Source organism: Kogia breviceps, chromosome 3, assembly GCF_026419965.1.
Source record: "Kogia breviceps isolate mKogBre1 chromosome 3, mKogBre1 haplotype 1, whole genome shotgun sequence".
Taxonomy (NCBI): Eukaryota; Metazoa; Chordata; class Mammalia; order Artiodactyla; family Physeteridae; genus Kogia; species Kogia breviceps.
Genome location: NC_081312.1, coordinates 139230274 through 139247424, shown reverse-complemented (window position 1 = coordinate 139247424; position 17151 = coordinate 139230274). Strand labels below are relative to the sequence as shown.

At 44.1% G+C, this 17151-nt stretch overlaps 1 protein-coding gene across 7 annotated transcripts in view; it reads left to right on the top strand.

The window, feature by feature from the left end:
- Positions 1–6108: 6108 nt before the first annotated feature.
- The window catches only part of TLN2 (talin 2), a 463505-nt gene continuing 452462 nt past the window's right edge, over positions 6109–17151 (top strand). For 5 of the 7 annotated variants that reach the window (XM_067029739.1, XM_059058563.2, XM_067029737.1 and 2 more), the window contains exon 1: positions 6109–6276. The gene's annotated coding sequence lies outside the window, so the exon portion shown is untranslated. The remainder of the gene's footprint in view (positions 6277–17151) is intronic. The other 2 variants (XM_067029736.1, XM_067029735.1) reach the window with 2 other exon arrangements.

Genomic DNA, 17151 nt, shown 5'->3' with positions numbered 1-17151 from the left:
CTTTATTTTTAATTTTAAGCATAAAAGAAGGAACCTCAGAATAACCATTACCTAATTTTGACTGTCTTTATGGTTAATTAAAATTTCTATTTAGCTGTGCCAAGTGATATGGATAATGAAGAAAGAGATGCATCAGCATGTTTGAAGCCCAGTAAATGCAGAAAGTTTCTATGTTGGGTACTCTGTACTTAACCACTATAGCAATAATGATCATTAATAAAAGTTACAATGGCATGGAGTGGAATTAGAGTGGTAAATGACATTAAAATACCATTTCATGGGCTTCCCTGGTGGCGCAGTGGTTGAGAATCCGTCTGCCGATGCAGGAGACACAGGTTCGTGCCCTGGTCCGGGAAGATCCCGCATGCCGCAGAGCAACTAAGCCCGTGAGCCATGGCCGCTAGGCCTGCGCGTCCGGAGCCTGTGCTCCGCAATGGGAGAGGCCACAACAGTGAGAGGCCCGCATACTGCAAAAAAAAAAAAAAAATACCATTTCATCCCACTGATTAATGTAAAGAGCCCTATATTTCCATAGTGGCCTTGTGGTTTGAGCCATATATTAATTAATACATTTTAAAAAAGATTAAAACCACTTAATTTCATAGGAGACCAAAATGATGTTTTTGCACATAATCTTTCTGATATTAGGGAAGATGAAATGTTATCCCCTTATTTCTATTTCACCTTTGGGTAGAAAAAATTAAGCTAATTGAGTTGATGCTGGAGGTTTTTGTTTTAATATTATTCTTATTGAATTGGGGAAATATTTAAAGAATAATGTTAAGAGCTGATGCATTCCAAATTGTCTGAATGGATATTTCCTTCTTTTTCCTTCTCTTTCCAGCTCCCTTCCAACTCACTAGCCCTGTACACGACTCTGTATTATGCCAATTTTACAGTCTTTGCAAAGGTGGTTCTAATGCTGAAAATTCTGAGTTTATCAACATAAAGATAGAATAATATGAAAATGCTAAAAGCCAGATAAATCTCAGTGAAATCACCTTTTGAGGCAAAGTGAGAACAATTAAAGCTTCTTAACCTGACAACGCTCTAAGAGATGGATCTGGTAGGAAGTAAAAGTATATTAAACATGGTGAGGCAAATGATGTATGGATCAGTTCATCAAAACTCCTGCATTTTAGTTGATCTTAAAGGTTCACATGAACACTAAATGAGGCCAGGTTGACATCCTAAGACATCTGCTTTGAGCTGCTCTGGGCAACAGAACATAGGGCTACAAGGACCGCAGCTAATCCTTTGTGCCTAGGACTGGTCTTGTCAGAAAAAAAGTCTTTTTTGGGTGCATTCTAAACCTTAGGATCCTGTAACTCTGAGGGAAGTGACTGATTAAAAGAGACCTTTAAAGACCTCTTATCAACATGATCAATTTGAATAGCTGGTGTGTACTCTCTAATCTTTCCAACCTTCCTGAAAGGCAAGGGTTGTATTTTGTTCTGTTGGATTCTGCACAGCTGTGAGGGAGAGTGTTTTGTTCATAATGAGTCCTGGCACTAACCCAATAAATATTTGTTAAATTGGTTTAAAGAAATAGGCAAGTAACAATTGTGCTGGATATATTTATTTTGTCTTTGCTGTAGACACAAAGCCATCACTTACCTCTCTGAAGTTACATTAAAAATATCTAAGTAAATTCTACCTACATTAACTATATTTCAGTTCACCACTTTCAATTATGTAATAAAAATAATTAATGACTTAGGCATGATTTAATCATCTTATTTGTTTAGAACAAATCTATTCCATTTGAGGTTGATTTAGAATGATATTTCCTACATGACAATAAACATATTATTTTAAAATTAAAGTTGGTCTGATGCCTAAACAAAATGTTTTAAAATAATGTTGTGGCACGTATAAGTAAATACATCTCCAGAGTCAAAGAAGCCATTCTTATTCAACATATTTTAGTGATAGAGGGGAAATTAAGTATGATCACAGATTGAAAAAAAAATTTTTTTTTTTAGTTTAGAAGTCTTTCTACAATACCTTGGTATTAGAGAACATTTCATGAAAATGTTTATATATATATATATATATATATATATATATATATATATATATATATATATATGGCATTTAAAAAAATCCCAAATGACCAGGGAGACTTAAAAGTTAGATATTTAAGAGTAAAAGACTTGATAATCCACAATAAAAATATTTTAAAATGTTTTTAACCAAAGTATAATAACCCCAAACAAGTCTTCTCAACTCAGTTATCAAGCAACCAAAAGAGAAAGATCCTGCCTCACATACTGCTGATGTTTACCATGTGATTTGGATTAAAGATAAATCCAGGGCTTCCCTGGTGGCGCAGTGGTTGAGAATCCGCCTGCCGATGCAGGAGACACGGGTTCGTGCCCTGGTCTGGGAAGATCCCACATGCCGCGGAGCGGCTGGGCCCGTGAGCCATGGCCGCTGAGCCTGCGCATCCGCAGCCTGTGCTCCGCAATGGGAGAGGCCACAACAGTGAGAGGCCCGCATACCGAAAAAAAAAAAAGATAAATCCAATTAAAAATCATAATTATTGGAATTCTTCTAGACAGCATGTTCTTCAGAGACATTTAAAGAACCTTCAGTGGTGTGTTTTATATACCATAGGAAAAGAAAAATTAATCTCAAGCATGTCCTGTGTTGGGTACAATAATAACAATTGTTTCCTGAATCCATGTGAGTAATTTCCTCTTCTAAAAGAAGACATTTAAATCTGCATCTACCACTTCATACTGAATGTCAGGAATAAGGTAAGGCCCCATGCTTAGAGGGAGCTACAAAACTAAAACATATTAATTCTGACAAAATGTCAAAAATCTGCCCTTAAAATAAAAGTAACTTATCAATTACATACATGCTGTACAGAAACTCAGATAATATTCTCTCTATAATTATTATGTAGTATTCTCTCCTAGAACTTATAATTAGAAAGCAGATGGAGAGATTTCTGTAAACCTAAAAATGTCAAATGAGAATAGAAGCCCGAGTATCTGGTTTTCAGTTCTGAGTAACAGGCAATTTTCAGAAAACGTGGTTCCCATATGTACCTTGGTCCTGGGAGTGGGTAAGACAATTTTGAAAGGGGGGAAAATATCATGAACTGTTGGTGTATTGTATAAAGGAAGCCCCAGAAGATATAGCACAAAATATGATCTTATAAACAAAAGTAGAACAAAATATTTGGTGGAATTTCTTTTTGCTCTTCCGTATGGACACGGTTGGGTTTGCTTAGGTATATACATGTGCAAACAGGAAGTTAGGAGGTTAAGGCTAATAGGGCAATGGGTGAGTAGAACAATTTCTCAGTATTTGGCTCTCTAGCACCAAGCAAGTCTGGTTTGGTCTTTATAGCTCCAGCTTGTGGAAAAAATAAGTTTTAGTTCCAGATATATTTGTAAGTGACTTGGAAGCTACCTCTTTGATTCACTTCCCCCAATACTGCTCTTTTTAGTCACACAAATGTATATTTTTTCAGTTCCTAATGATCTGCTTGGCAGGAACTGGGACAATATGAAGACTTGGTAAACTGCTTAACGAAGACTTGGTAAACTGCTTAACGGAATGAGTTTTATCACAGGCCCTAGACACTCCAAGATAAACTGCCACCATGTTTTCCTCTGCTGGGTGGAGACAAAGTCCAAAAATGTGAACTTGTTAGATCAGGTTTTTTGCTGGTCTACAATGAATTATGATCACTGTAACTAGTAAAGAGAGAGACTACTAATAGCTGACTCTAAATTTAGAAATAACTATCTTTTAAGGTCTAGAGAAGGAGTCTCAATTTCAGAGCAGTTACTGTAGGTTACTAGTAAAATCAATTTTACTTCTGTTGGGGTAGCTATTGAAAAATATACTGCTAGGCATTAGAATGGTTAAGGATGGTTTTTCTAAAGAAATAGTAAATGGCTTTGAGGTCACAGGAGAGGTTAGAGAAACTGAGACACTATAAAAATAGTTGAAGTGTTCAAAGTCAGTTGGTTAGAAGCCCAGACTAAAGCAAAGAACTCTAGGACTGATGTTCTCATTGGGGGAAAGGGTTTGATTGATCTCTGAGAACCACAAAATAGTGCTAATTGGATACATACTGCATAGATATTCAGACACCTGCACCTCACTGCTCTGAATGTCTCAGACTTAGCTGCTATTCTGAAAAGAGTAAAATGACTGGACTAAACCAATACTATGTATAACTCTACAAGATGTTAGTTTCCCAGGATTACACTGACAGTCTAGCAGGAGAGATGATTTTTCCAATATCTCAGGAACTAGCCAAGTAGACAGTGAACAAATGTGCTATTTTCATGAAACAAGTATTTATTGTGCACCGACTGAGTGCCAGCCCCTCTTTTAGTCGCAGAGATACAGGTAAGATCCTTGCTCTCATGGAGTTTACGTTCTAATATTAAACGGCTTCTCGTTGGCAGGCAGTGGAAGAGCATTGGATACTTTGAGAATGGTGAATTAAGTGATGGAAAATCTTGAAATCCAAGTTGGGGAAAAATCTGATCTTGAGATGCTTGATGCGAAGCCATTGGGCCCCATGAACTGAAGACTAAGTGGAAGGGGAAAATGATTTCAGTTGCAATCAATTTTTCTCTTTGTCTTATACAGCTTCTTACATAAACCTGTCATGTGAACTATAAACATATGGTCAGTAAACCAAGGGACAATTTAGGTGGCATTAATTTAATGAGCGTATTACCAATCTCTTACAGAAATCAATAAACATTTACTTTTTACCATACCCTGAGGTGGCTTCTTGCCACTACCAGTCATTGTTAGACTGGGGAATGTTTACAAAGTTGTGGTGAACACAACCATTTTTCCTGGGCAATTAGAAACAGTCAGTGCCCTGCAACTTTTAGAACTTTCTCAAGTTGCCTGTTAATTGGTTCTCTAACAGTGCTTTTTGATTTTTAAAGCTTATTCTCTGCAATAAGTTACAAAGCTATCCTCTGTTACAAAGATCTCTGGGGTCATGATAAAATCAAGTCCATCAACCGGGACAAGAACATGCTATTGTTTTTATAGAGTGTCCAGGCTTATCCAATGTCCCAATGGACTTCTTCAAGATAGTTTCAATTTACATCATCTTCATTTAATAAGGATAGCAGTTTCATGCTCTAAGAAACACTAAAAAGTTGCAGTAATTTCATTTATGAGTAACTAAAGAGATTTGCTACCTATTTCTTGGGAAAAGGGGTTAATTCTGGTCATTTTATATTGGGATGGAAAAAAAAAGCAAGATCTTTTGTTAAATTTTTTTTTTCTGAATTACAGAAGTAATGTGTTCCTTACAGAAAAATCAGAAACTAGAACTAAGCAGAAAAAGAAAAATCACCCACAATTTCACCAATCACTGAGACCTAGTTAACATCTTAGTGTTTATATGTGTCCAGTCTTTTCTGCCTCTCTCCACACATCGTAGTTTTAAAAAATGGGATCATGGAATACACAGTGTTTTGTGATTTGTCTCCTCGCTTCCTAAACTTCAAATGGTTTCAGGTCATCCTACATTTCCTAAGGGCTGTATAACTGTAAGGCATACAGTTGACTTTATTTAAGGGCACCGTAAGCAGGAGAAAAATTTCTTCTTATGAACTTAATAGAATATGCCCCTCATCCCTAAAGCCGTTCTCTAAATCCCTAAATGACTTCTGACCAGCTGAGTTTCGGTGTCGGCGTGTGCTACATTTACAGAGAGGGACAATCCTGCTTCGGGTTCCCGCCGACAGAGTCGCAGTAGGACCCGAACCCCCCAGGGTCTTCCCGTCGGAACCGCACCTCGCTTCCTCCAGCGGCGGGCCAGCGGTCAAGGGAAGCGCTCTGCGGACCTAGGGGCCCCATTTCCCAAGACGGTGCATCCCCTCCCACCGTTGCATAGCAGAGCCCGAGTTCTGCGACAGCTCGTCCGGCGCGTCGCCTTGCCTCGCGGACCCTCCCACCACCGGACAGCAGGCTAGAGACCCAGAAGGGGCCCGCGAGAGCCTGTGCCGGCCCAGCTCGGCAGCCGCGCTGCACCGCGGCCGGACCCGAGCCGCGCGGGGCCGCGCCGTCCCCGAGTGATGACGCGCTTCCTGCCCTCCCGGCGCGCCCGGGCCGTGCGCTCGCGCTCGCCCTCGGCTCTTGTTCCGCGCCTGGAGCCAGCGGCGGCGGCAGCGGCTGAGGCGGCTGCGGGAGCGGAGCGGTCGCCGGGCGCGCGGGGGGTCGCCGGCTGCACTCCGGTGCAGGCGCTCTGCAGTGAGACAGTAAATGCATCCGCCGGTAAGGCTCACGACTCACTCGGGTTTTCCTCTTCCTCCAGCTGCATGCACGTTGCATGAATTTCTCGTGTCTTTTCCCTCCCCTCTACAGAAGGAAAATGTGGGTGGTTTTTCCCTTCCTTTTGCATCTCGTGAGTGATGCAAACAACCCCGCAAAGCTCCCAGATTTGATGTTCTAGGAGGGCTCTTTGCAGAAAATAAAAATAAAATTAAATTAATGCACCTGTCTATCGCACATGCACGTTTCACTGCACTGGACCCGGGCGCCGCGGTTTGCAAACAGCCTCTCAGCCGGCGCCCGAGAGCGGATTCCTAGCCGTGGGCAGCCGGTCCCCTCCGGGGCTCGCACTGGGTTTCCGGTAACTGGGCTTTGAAAAGCGGCCCCGCCTGCATGGAGTGTCCCCTCAGCCCCGGCCGGGTCCCCGCGCCAGGAGAGTTGGAGCGGGCGGAGCGGCTTCATTCCAGCACTGGTCGCCCCGACTCCAGCGCCACTTTGCAAACAAGTCTCCGGCCGGGCTCCAGGCAGACAGCCGGCTGGTGCGGAGCTCCTTTCCCAGTCCCGGACTCTCAGACCTGCAGATTCCACGATTCCCCTTTACTTGGCAATCTTGCCACTAGCAAACTGCTGGCCGCTGAGGGACCTAGAGCTAGGGGAGGATTGGGATTCAGTGCCGCTGGCCTCGCGCTGGACCAGGGGCGCCCTCTCCTTCCTCGGCCCCAAGAGCTGAAATTTCGCGCCCACCGGGAGCCGGGGGTCCTGGAGACGGGCATTTCGGGATTCCCTGAGGGGACCGAGGAGCGACGTTCGAGGGCGCCATATTTTCAGTGGGTCTTGGCTACGGAGGGGAGGGGGCGAACAGTTGGTGGGCCCGAGGGAGAGCGCGGCGCCCCCGCTGGAGAGGCTGGAGCGGTTTTCGCTCGGAAAGTTTGCGCGCCCAGGCCGGCACGGAGGCGGCCCCGCAGGGCGCGCACCGCGCCTGTCCCCGCAAGGGCGCGCGGGCTGCAGCGCGTCGTCAGGCCGGCCCGCCGGGGTTGAGGGCCGAGAGCCGCCGTCTGGGACTGCACGCTTGGCTCGTCTCCATCCCCGGTCTAGCCGAGACGCGGCGGTCGGGCCCCGAGGCGCAAGGAACACGCCCCTCTTCTGCCGCCGCGGCTTCCTGGGGCTCCGCGGGAGCCGTGCGCTTGGCCGCGTCCCCCGGCCGGGCACCGGTGCGGAGCGTTTTGTCGGCGCCGGGATCCTCCTGGGCGCTCCGCAGAACGCGGGATCTCACTCCCCGCGGAGAGGAGGCGCCCGGTTTTCGCGTCGGGGCCGACGGCCTGGCTTGCGGGGGCTCTGGGGCGGAACACCAGTCCGAGCCTCCTCTCGCCTCCCTGGCTGCGGCCGCGACAGCAGCAGCGCCCGCGGCTGCGTGCTCGTCTCTCGCCGCGGTGCCAGCTCGTGGGGGCGAGGTTAAGGGGGGTGGGGTGGGCGGCGTTTCCAGAAGTTGGGGCTTCAGGAGACGCGTGAGGAAACTTGGATTTTTGCTGCCCGTGAAGAGGCCAGGTGACCTGGGGAAAGGAGATTGATTCAGTCCCTGTCTTGTGGTGAAAACTAACCTCTGGCTATTTCCAGACGATGAGAGAGGAATGAGCTGAAGTGTTGGCGTTGTGCAAGACACAATTAAAGACGGGAGAGTAGGAATGATGTTCCGGAGAACTGGAACCCCCAAATGTAATAAATTACTAAGAGCCTGGTGCTCTTAGTACCACTTACTTTGGCTTCTGATAGTACCCGGCGTGCTGAGTTGTGGCATTCGTCGGGTTGCGCGCTATTCTCCCTCCTCCAGAGCTTGGAGTTGGCGACTCCTCAGGAGTGGACAGTGGGGAATCTACTTTTGAAATAGATTGTGATCTCTGCGAAGGAGCAGGGGAAGGGCGTGTTGGCTGACCTACAGTTCGCTGGCCGGAACGTGCCAGCCGTTCTCCTTGGCGAGAGAAATGATGCCATACTATTGAGGTCATGTCAGCACTTTGGGGCTTTGTCATTGGAGAGGCTTCAGGGGATCACAGAAGGGATGTAGGGGATGGGGGGAGACTTTCATCTCAGAGATGTGCCCTTTGTTGTCAGGGATTAGGCTGCTCTTGCGTCTGTCCACTTCAGTAAATGCCTCCAGTGGGAATGTCAACCATTGGGTTTACAAGATTCTATCTTCCTTGTTGGCTGACTTGGGATATCCATGCAAAAACCCTGGAGGTGCGGTGGTGTGACAAGACAAATGGCCTTGAGAGAGGAGGGATACCTGCACGAATGCTAATTTTGTTTACACTGAGCCCTAGAATTGTGGAGAACACCCTGAGCCTAAGATACATTTATCTAGAATTAGCATAATTAATTTAGGAGAGAATCAAATCAGTTGCTGAAAGCCTCCATCCCTTTTGTAAAGTTCCCAGTCTTAGAAGTGGTACCTTGAATCCCAGAAACACAGGGCTCCTCAGATCAGGGAAGTCCCTGGTTTCTCTCTGCCTTTGTGCCCACTCAGGTCATCAGGGAGATACTAAAGAGTTATTAGAGTTTCTGGTTTTGGCATTGATGTTGTGCTTCTACCTCCAAAGGGAAGGTGCACTTTTATTTATTTTTTTGTTTGTTTGTTTGGTTTTTTTTGTGGTACGCGGGCCTCTCACTGTCGTGGCCTCTCGCGTTGCGCAGCACAGGCTCTGGACGCGCAGGCGCAGCGGCCACGGCTCACGGGCCCACGGGCCCAGCCGCTCCGCGGCATGTGGGATCCTCCCGGACCGGGGCACGAACCCGCGTCCCCCGCATCGGCAGGCGGGCTCTCAACCGCTGCGCCAAAGGTGCACTTTTAAAATGATCCTGTCCAATTAGTTATTGGGGAAATTCTTTGTAGGCAAAGGTTTATTTATATGTCTTGAATTCACTTACTGTTAAATCTACTTGTTCAGGTTTTTTCAAACACTGTTCCCTAGAGCATTTTAAAGCAAAGTCAGGTTTTAGAAATAGGGGTGTGTGTGTTTGTGTGTGTGTGTATTTTTTGCTTTAACCTAGTTTCTTTTATAGCTCAAAATTATACTGATTCCCCCATTCCTCCACTCCTGGCTCCCAGCAGATCATTTGTTCCTAAGAACAGTTAAGGATGGTTACAGGTGATGAACAATTTAAATCTTTACCAACTATGCTCAGGAAAAAAGAAAATCTAAAGATGTATTTATTCATCTTAGGATTGTGCTTTATAACTCTATATACATATGTCACATTTTTGTGCATGTGCTAAACATTACATAATAAAAGTCTTAAAGGAGTTTTCTCAATAATGCTAAAATAAAAGATTTTAAAAAGAGAAGTTTTATTGCAAACCCTTCAGTTTTCATTCCCAGGTATACTACCTCAATATTTATTTATTTTTTTATGCCTCTTTTAACAAAGTGTTATAAATTGTGCTTTGTTGCCTCTTGCCTGATTCTTATTATAACCTCATGGCTTGATCAAAGTTCCTGCAATTTTTTTCCTATTGAGAAGATTTTGTAACTTCAGGAGGTGAGAAAATGCCTATTCATTTTGGAGAGTTGCCTGTCAAGTTACCAGGCTGTGTGTGTGTGTGTGTGTGTGTGTGTGTGTGTGTGTGTGTGTGTGTGTTGTAGTGTGTGTGGCATGCTTGACATTTGGGACAGTGTCTAAAACTTGTGTTCTGTGACATTACTATTCCAGAACTTTTGAGTCATATGTTTTCTTGGAGATTAGGGGTGGTGTTTAGCCAATACAGGAAGTACTAAAAAAGAGTTAAATAATTCAAAGTTATTTTTATGGGTACAAAAAAAAAATTAAAGCCAAGAAGGAAAACTTAATAAGCAGGACCAGAATTACAGCTTACCATACCCAACTGGTGCCTTTTTAATTACAGTACTTTCCCCCAGAAGTTTTTAATCCTATTACTTTTATAGTTAATAAGGAGACTAGCTAAGACATTAGCCAAACAGAACTATTGCAAATAATGGGGATAAATGCTGGCTATAACCAGATGTTTTGCCTAAAGTTAAAAGGGTTAAGGAATCTGAACTCTGTCAAACCCCCCTGCAGGCCCTCCTCGCTCCCCTTCCCCAATAAGCAGGAGATTTTGAAAGGCTAAAAAATCTTGGATGGCGTTGGAGACAAAAAACAAAAAAAGAACAAAATGTTTAAGGTAGGCTTCTCCTGTCCATTGACCAAACTGACAGCCTGTGGCTTAGTGGCAGGTGTCACTTGGTTTTGAGAGCTTTTGTTTATGTACCACCCAGAGCTATGAATTAAGACTGGGCTCTTTTGCCACCCGTTTCACAGTGCATTGTCAGAGTCAGTGCCAAGACCATGGTTTTGTTTCTCCTTTAACCAACAATTTAATTTCAGCCAAAGTGATGCTGTTCTGAATATGCAGAACAAGTAGTGAATATTTGTGTTTCCTTTTTACTCTTTTAGCTGCACTCTTAACAAACAGAATTCTCTAAGCTTGCTATTCACTTATTCAGAAATTGTTTTTGAGGGCTTACTGTGTACTTCAAGCTAAGAAGTCATCCCCTGGCCTCACCCCACACACTGAGTTCCTAGAGGGTGATATTCTTTTATACTTGACACATCTCATAGATTCTGGGGGCGAGAGGGGATTAGTGTGAGATTAAACAGTACTTGAAGGACAGCATGATCAAAGATATACAAAGGATGTGAACAGGCAATTCCTAAGACAAGAGGTACAAATGGTCATAAACATGTGAAAAGATTCTCAACGTACATAATGGTCAGGGAAATGCAAATTAAAAAACAAAGAGATATTAGTTTTCTGTTCAATTAATTCATGTTGTAAAGATTGGTAACATCCTCCATTAGGTGGTTTGGGGGCAACCCTCAGACTCTTGGGGGGAGTATGAACTGGTGCAGCCTTTAGGGAAAGCAGACAGTTTTGGTGAAAATTTGGAATGTGTATGCCATGTGAACCAGAAGTTTCATATTTGGAATCCTTTCTTACAGAAGTAAAAACATCAGCATGTAGGGATCTGTGTGTGAGGATGTTTATTGCAGGATTACTACAGTAAATAAACTAGAAGCAACATGAATGTCCATCAGTAGGATGAATAAAATAGGGTACAGCTACTATGGATTGTTTTGTGAAGGATGTCTGTGATACATTTCATGTAAATAAAATCGAGTTGCTGAGTATCATATGTATCAATAGTATGATCCTATTTCCAATTTAAAAAAGAAGCCCTAGGTGTATGACCTTGGAGAAAGATATGGAAGGACACATACAATTTAATATTGTTTAAAATTAGCATTGGGGCAGAGGGGTGATTAACTTGCTCCCCATACACCTTGAATGCTTTACTTGCTCAAACTTGCAGGCTTTTCTGTATGAAAACTCTTTAAAGTATTATTTGGTTAATGAATAGGAAGTTTGTCTGGAACCATTTTAGAAACAAATTTGGGCAATATCATGTTTTCTTTGATGCCTTCTGCAGCAATCTCTTGTCTCTTTGGAAACTTTCAGTTAATTATCTTCTAAAATTCTGAGATTTCCCAAGTTTAAGTAAATTCCTTCAGGGTAAGCCATGGCTTCTAGAAGAGCTATTTACCTCTATCTCCCAGGAGAGTGACAATAAGAAGTCATGAAAGCTCTTAGCAGGCAGTCTCCTTTTCCCTGACTTTCTCTGATCCCATTCTGAAGGTGGAGGGGGAGGTCTTCTGGCCAACTGAAGAGTCTTCCTAGAGCGGAGCAGTATCTCCTCAAACTTGGTTTTCCTGAGCCCCAGAAAGTTGCTGTTAAATGACTTTGCTGGCATTTGAACCTTGGTCTCCTTCCACACTATCTTTAGCTTAGCTGATTGCTCTCCCTGTGTACCATTTTCAATCCTGGCCCTTGATATGATTTTGGAAACTTGATAGTATTTCCGTTCTTGGCAGTCACTACAAAAATAAGAAACTTTCAAAAGCAGTGGAATCTCTGTTCACATTTTAAAAAGTACATACCACGTGATTCTGTGGATGCTAGTGGGAGGCTCAGAATCTCAACCCCCTGGAAGCCAGGGCTGTGCTGCAAATTTGAAAACCATGGTTTAGATTCAGTGGTTTCCAGGAGAGAATGCCTCCGAATCACCTGGAGGGCTTGTTAAAACCCACTTTGTTAGGCCACAGTTTCATATTCTGTTAGTCTTAGGTGGGGACTGATAATTTGCATTTTTACCAAGTTCGCAGGTGATGCTGATCTTGCTGGTCCTGGACCACAATTTGCAAACCACTGGTGTAGAGGAACAGCTTCCTCTGTTTTGCAGCTCTTGTGTTCTCGTCTAGCCAGTGCTCTGCCCTTTCATGGATGAAAGTTAGGGTGCCAATCATGGCAAGTAAACTGTTTAATCAGTTTCACCAAGCTGGGAAAAAGAAATATTTGAGTTATGTTACTTAACTGTTTTCTGTATCTTTTGTAGGTGTTTGGGGAAGTAGTAATATTTCATACGTGGTTGTATGTGGTTAATCAACGGTGAACGTCAGAGTTCAGTGATATTTTAAATATTCTGTAATGGTTTCTCATGGGAAAGCAGAGAAGACTATTAGTCTCTGGTTCCTGTCTTTTTGTTTTTCATCATACTTATATACATATTCAAGATTTGACGTCACTGATTGCTTTTAATAAAAAATTGGCTACATGTGAAGGGTATTGTGAAGAAAATGGTGATCAGATAATAAATGGTGCTTAAATTGTTGTAATCTAGTCATTGGTGCATTTGGGGTGGGGTGGGGATGAAGTACAGTAGTCATTAATTTCAACAAGTGTTTATTACAGTGCCTCCAGAGGGGACATATTTCTAACAATGCTTATCAGTGACACATAAGTGCTGGGCTGTGCTCGGCGACCCTCACTTGTCTGGATGCCCTCCAGAGGAGTGGCTGACCTGAAGCTCAAGAAGTTTCCCTGAAAGACTCCCGGCTAGCGGATCTCCTAATTCTAAAATTCTTCAGCAGATAAACACTTGTTCTGTTTTTAGCTGCTTAATTTTAGTGCTTTTCTTTTCTGATGATTTCACATGTAAGTTATAAGCAAAGCAAGATTCGTTGTGATGAGTGGGGTGTATGAAAAGAAGTGAAATAGGAGGGAAATTTTCATGAAGGAGGTCATACTTCAGCTGGGCCTTGGAGGGTGGGCATCTTCTGTAGGGGTCTCCACCCGGGCTTCACATTGGGGTCACCTGGGGATTCTGATTTGGTTGGTCAGAGTGGGGCCTGGGCATTGGTGGGTGAGTTTTCCAGGTAATTCTAATGCATAGCCGGGGTAGTTCTCTACAACATTCATCTACAGCCCTCTGGGTCACTTTCCCTCACTCTTTTTTTTAAAAAATTAATTAATTAAATGTATTTACTTTTGGCTGCGTTGGGTCTTCGTTGCTGCCCGCCGGCTTTCTCTAGTTGCAGCGAGCGGGGGCTGCTCTTCGTTTCTGTGTGTGGGCTTCTCATTGCGGTGGCTTCTCTTGTTGTGGCGCACAGGCTCTAGGCACCCGGGCTTCAGTAGTTGTTTTACCTCATTCTTTGAAGATCTTGTTCATCTGGCCCACAGTCCCCCCCCCCCATCAACATTTTTGGTAACTTGGACATCTATATAGATTGTCCCCCCCCAGTTCAGTCCTTTGACCAACTCTCTTTTTTTTTTTTTTTTTTTTTGCGGTATGCGGGCCTCTCACTGTTGTGGCCTCTCCCATTGCGGAGCACAGGCTCCGGACGCGCAGGCCTAGCGGCCATGGCTCACGGGCTTAGTTGCTCCGCGGCATGTGGGATCTTCCCGGACCAGGGCACGAACCCGTGTCTCCTGCATTGGCAGGCGGATTCTCAACCACTGCGCCACCAGGGAAGCCCTGACCAACTCTCTTTTAGTTATCTTTTCCTCTCGCTACTTCAGCCATCCCTCCCATGGTTATTTCTAGGCTGCTGGTTCTCAGCAGTTTTGCCACCCAGAGGCTATTTGGCAATGTCTAGGGGTGCTACGGGCGTCCAGTGAGGGGAGGCCTGGGATGCTGCTAAACACCCTACAATGCACCAGAGAGCCCTGACCACAGAGAATCACGTGGGCTAAAATGTAAGCAGTGCCATGGTAGACAAACCTTGCCCTGGTGTCCTGGGAGTTTTTTTTTTTTTAAACACTGATCCATATGAGAAATACATCTTATGTGAGACCCAATGCAAATACACATACAACTGAAACAAGTTTCACGGAACAGTGTTTACCCTTACTAGGTATAATGTAGTTGCATACTTTTTATTCTGTGTCATTAAAAAAAATTGCTGGTCATGACCCATTAAGTTGATTTGATTACCCACTAAACTTGCAGCCACAGTTGTGGACCTTATCATTACCAGTAACTGTACCTCCACCAAAATCTTGACAAGCATCCCAGTCTGACCCTCACCTTTTCTCTTTTGTCTTATTCCTGTTATTACCCTGTTCTACCTATCCTGCACCCTACATGGGGCTCTGACCTGGTGACCCTTCCACTTCATTGTCCATCATACTTATTACCTCCTACCACTCTTCCCCTCCACCCCTACCCCCAGGTGCTTCCATACAACCTCAACCTCTTTGACCATTTCTCCCTTCATCTTACTTTCCTGGGAAAACCCCACCCTCTGCCCACTGCCTCAGGCTGATGAACCTGGCTGGAGAAAACCAGCCATCTGCATCGCCTTGCTTTTGATTTATGACCATAAACCTCAAGGCGGACTCTTGACACTGCCCAGCCCACTATGTTTCTGTCCCCACCCCACTCTCAGCTGATGACTTGGCTTATTTCACAGAGAAAAAAGAAGCAATTAGGAACTAGTTTCATCATCTCCTCGTGCTAAATCTGCTAGCCTCCCTGCACCATAACCACACAGCACTGGAACCACGTGTGAACTGGAGCCCGTTCCCTGTTGGCGTGCAAGGCTCTCACTCATGCACGAATCTCCTTTCCCTTCTGCATCATTAGTTTTCTCCCTCTGATGGATCATCTCCATAAGAAACATGCTCTGGTATCTCTCATCTTAAGGGAGAAAGCAGCAACCACAAAACACTCTCAACCCAACATCCTAGTCGGCTGTTCTCCCAATTCCTCATTCTCCCTTGGAGTCAGTATTTTCTAAAAGAACTGTCATGCATTTTGCCCCGTTTCCCCTCTCATTCGGTCTTGAACCCACCCCAGTTTGGCTTCTTGCACGCCCCCCGTCCCTTCACCAAAACCATGCTTCTTCAGGTACCAGTGATACCTAATGGCCAACTCTTAGCTGTCATCGCCTGCAGCCTCTTGGCAGCAGTTAGCCAGCTCTCTCTTTGGCTGTCTTCACTTGGCTTCTGCACTGCAATCCTCACCTGGTTCTCCTCCTGCACTCTGGCCGCTCCAGCTCCTGCTCTGCTGCTGGATCTCCCCCTCCTGGCTTCTGAAGGAGGGGGCTGTTCTCTCACACTTCACTTGACTTAGGAGTCTGCTCCAGTATCACCTCCTTAGAGGTCTCCCTGGCATCCCCCAGCCCCTGCTCTCAGCCTCTTCTTTGTTTTCGTATCATTTCCGTTCCAGACCACGGCAATAAAGTGAATATCAAAATAGAGTCTTACGTATTTTTTGTTTTCCAGTGTATATTTACACTGTACTGTAGTCCATTAAAAGTGTGCAATAGTATTACATCTAAAAAAACAATGTACATACCTTAATTAAAAAATACTTTATTGCAAAAAAGTAGTAACCATCCTCTGAGTCTTCAGAGAGTCATGATCTTTTTGCTGGTGGAGGGTTTTGCCTCTATGTTGATGGCTGCTGACCAGTTTGGGAGCTGGTGGCTGAAGGTTGGGGTGCTTGTGGCCACATCTTAAAATAAAACAGTGATGAAGCTTGCCCCATTGATTGACTCTTCCTTTCACGAACAATTTCTCTGTCGCATGCAGTGCTGTTTGATAGCGTTTTATCCACAGTAGAACTTGTTTCAAAATTGGAGTCAGTTCTCTCAAACCCTGCAGCTGTTTTATCAGCTAAGTTTATGTGATATTCTAAATCCTTTGTTGTCATTTCAGTAATCTTCACAGCATCTTCACTGGGAATACATGCCATCTCAAGAAACCACCTTCTTTGCTCATGCGTAAGAAGCAATTCCTCATTCATTCAGGTTTTCTCATGAGATTGCAGCAATTCAGTAACATCTTCAGGCTCCACTTCTCATTCTAGTCCTCCTGATCTTTCCACCATATCTGTGGTTACTTCCTCCACTGAAATCTTGAACCCTCAAAGTCATCCATGAGGGTTGGAATCAATGTCTTCCAAATTCCTGTTAATGTTGTTATTTTGACATCTTACTGTGAATCATAATTGTTCTTAATGGTATCTAGACTGGTGAATCCTTTCTGGAAGGTTTTCAATTTGCTTTGCCCAGATCTATCAGAGGAGTCACTGTCTATGGCAGCTGCAGACTTACAAAATGTATTTCTTATTAGAATAAGACCTGAAAGTTGAAATGACTCCTTGATCCATGGGCTGCAGAATGGATGTTGTGTTAGCAGGCATGGAAAATATTCATCTCATTGTACGTCTCCATCAGAGCTCTTGGGTGACCAGGTGCATCATCAATGAACAGTAGTATTTGGAAAGAAATCTTTTTTTCTGAGTAGTAGGTCTCAACAGTGGGCTTCAAATATTCAGTAAGCCACGTTGTAAACTGGATGTGCTGTCATCCAGGCTTTGTTGCTCCATTTACAGAGCACAGGCAGAGTAGATTGAGCATAATTCTTAAGGACCCTAGGATTTTCAGAATGATAAATGAGCCCTGGCTTCAATTTAAAGTCACCAGCTGCATTAGCCCCTCACAAGAGTCAGCCTGTCCTTTGAAGCCAGGCATTGACTTCTC